Raw genomic sequence first — 3,236 nt, forward strand, 5'->3', positions numbered from 1 at the left:
CTTAACTCTGGTGCCGTGTCACATATAGAAATTTTTTGATATTTGCAACCATAGTAAAACAAAGACTTATATTTTTGATATTTATTTAATATATTTAAATGGCATTTAACAAAGAAAAATCAACCAAAAAAAATGAGTTCGTGTGTCATAGGTTCGCCATCACTGGCCTAGATCAATCATACCAACTCATGATTCCTTCCATCTCTATACTTTTCCATATATATACTCTTAAATTTCTAGACTTCATCTCCCTTGTAAATTGGGAGTCTGTAGGTTGTAGTTATTTGTCACATCAAACCTCTGTTCTCCAAAAGATCTTTTGGTCAACAAATACTTTAAGCATCACCACAACATTGGAAACAAGTCAGGAGAGGCGTATGCTCATTAAGAGCTTGAATAAGTGTTTTACTGTCTTTACATGTTCCAGTTTACTTAACTGATAGTAGCTACTTTACCTCTGAGTAATGGCATAAGAATAAAATAATATAGATTAACAAATTTTGAAAAACATGTTTAAAGCAGCATAAAAACGTAGGTTGTAATATTGTTTCAGTGGTCCCCACCAATTCTCCCCTACAAAATTATACTCAGAATTCTGAGCAAGAGCCCTTCTCCCAAGCCCCCTCTCTCTGTGGTCATGGTTTATGGTCTTGCTTACCTCCACCAGCCTTACTTTCTCATCTCTAAACTTGTCATTTATCAAGATAGCTGATGGTAGGATATATGACCAGGAAAAGCAAGAGCTCTGCATATTTTACCTTTTTAGATTACTTCAGGTTTCAAAATCTCTGACTAGATAAGTTTGTACTAGGATAGAGTGAATATTGGACATAATTAGCTCACTATGTGGTCACATAGAAAGCCTTAGAGTGAGACAAAACTTCAAATAACTTTGTGACAGGATGGAAAGCAAAAGGGGATATAACATTTTTATGTCTGCTGTGTTCCAGGCATTATGCTGGAAATCAACCCTGCTCTGAGAACGCTATGCCTGGATTCATGTTATTTTGACTCTTTTCACACCAGCTATCAACATATTTCAGATTCATGGTCTACCTAATGGCTATAAGCAGTCATTCAAGTATTTATTGAGTGCCTACTCTTTGCCAGACCTTGTTTTACAGCAAAACAAAAATCTCTGCTTTTATGGCACTTACATTCTGGTAGGGAGAACAGATGATAAGATAAATTATATAGCATATCAGAAGGTGATAAAGTGTTAAGGAGAAAAAGCAAAAGCATTGGTGGGTTGGGGAGTAGTGGTAGAAAGTGCAGCATAGGAGGTGAGAGAGCAGGCCATGCACATACCTAGGGGAGAGTGTTTCAGTCAGAAGGAACAGCAAGTGCAAAGGTCCTGAGGCAGGAGTATATTATTAAAGAGTAGCAAGATCAGAGTGGCTGGAGAGAGTAAGTGAGGGAGAAGGAATAGTGGGAAAGCGGAAATAACAGAGACCAGATTACTCAAGGCCTTGTAGGCCCTTACTACTCAAAGCATAGTTTATGGACCTGTAGCATCAGCCTTGCCTGGGAACTTCTTAGTAATGCAGAATCTCAAGCCCCACCTCAGACCTCCTGAATCAGAATCTTCCAAATAATGTGCATGCACTTTGAAGTTTGAGAAACACATTGCAATATGTTTAAACAGAGGAGTGACATCAATTCATTTAATAAGGGTCACTCTAGCTGGCTGCTATATTGAACAGAGACATGATGAGGGCAAGGGTGGAAGCAGAAGGACCAATTAGAAGGCTATTGAAATAATCTTGATGAGAGATGATGGTATCTTGGACCAGGATGGTAGAAATGGAGTGGTAAGAAATTGTTGAATTCAAGACCTGTTTCTCACTCACTAGGGAGGTGGGACACCAGTGGTGGGGCCCTAGCCCACCGCCCTCAGCAGTGTGTGGCCCTGAGAATGGGTGTCATGGCTGCGGCTTCCTGCCTGGGCAGTCAGCACTCACAGAATAGAACCATGGTTTTTAAAAGCCGGTTATCTTCCGAGGCCTCGTCACCAGGAAGCTACCTGAGGCCCTGATTGGAGAGCGGCAGTGGAGAGCATATTAGTAGTAGTGCCTCTTCCCTGTTGATTGCCCGCCTGGGCCCAGTGAGGCACACAGTCTGGGCACCTAGGTGCATGAGCAGCCTGGGAACATGGTAATATACTCCTGCCTCAGGGCCTTTGCACTTGCTGTTCCTTCTGACTGAAACACTGTAGAGGCTGTAGAGCAAGCTTCTTGCCCCCTGTGAGTGAACATTGGCCTAGGCCAGATGCAGGAGATAGCCGGGAGAAGGCCCGGCTGCTCTGTTAAGATAGGGAGCTGGTTGTTTAAAGGTGGAATGGAGCAGCGAGCAGATAAAAAGCCGTGGACACAGGCTGTGTCCCAGCCACTGAACATCCATTCTGCTCCATATATAATGGAACATCACTCGGCCACAACAAAGAATGAAATGTCACCATTTGCCACCACATGGATGGACCTAGAGCAGTGGTTCTCAACCTTCCTAATGCCGCGACCCTTTAATATGCCAGGTACTCATATGTGGGCGTATCTGCATGTGGGCGGACCCACCTGGAGACGGATAGAGGAGCGGTGTCTCGGTTCCTAAGACCATCGAAAATATGTGTTTTCCGATGGTCTTAGGCGACCCCTGTGAAAGGGTCGTTCGACCCCCAAAGGGTCGCGACCCACAGGTTGAGAACCGCTGATCTAGAGGGTATTATGCTCAGTAACATGTCAGTCAGAGAAAGACAAATACCATATGACCTCACCTATATGTGGAATCTGAAGAACAAAGTTGAAGCAACAGAAAAGGTGGCATGGGGATTTGAAATGAGTGGTCCCCAGTGGGGGGACACCCTGAGGTCTGCACAAACATACTGCACCCCAGTGAGGTTCACACTCAGTAAGGGGCAGCGGGGCTGTGACAGGACCGCCCTGCTGGGCTTCTAGTCAGAGAAGAATGGTGCTGAGCCCGAGGAGCCTGCCCGAGCCCAGGGGTGACCTGTTCTCAAGGAGCCAAGACAGTTAGCCACAGACTTTATCTCCAGATGTGGCTCAGAACTCACTAAAAATATTGTAATCATGAAAGGACGAGAGCTATGACCACGGTGACCCGGAGGACCTGGTCAGTCCCCGGAACATGTGGTGACTCACGGTGACTCGGGGCGATGCCAGTCTACCTCGGCGTGGGCAGCCGCTCTCGGTGCCTCTGCAGGTTACTGACCCTGCCCAGGG

The 3,236-nt window shown here is 45.2% G+C and overlaps 1 protein-coding gene across 1 annotated transcript in view; it reads right to left on the minus strand.

Annotated features, from left to right (window-relative positions):
- Positions 1–3,236, minus strand: part of AKAP14 (A kinase (PRKA) anchor protein 14) — a 24,447-nt gene that overhangs the window by 1,616 nt on the left and 19,595 nt on the right. The gene's annotated exons all lie outside the window — the stretch shown is intronic.

The sequence above is a fragment of the Myotis brandtii genome, unplaced genomic scaffold, assembly GCF_000412655.1.
Source record: "Myotis brandtii unplaced genomic scaffold, ASM41265v1 scaffold126, whole genome shotgun sequence".
Taxonomy (NCBI): Eukaryota; Metazoa; Chordata; class Mammalia; order Chiroptera; family Vespertilionidae; genus Myotis; species Myotis brandtii.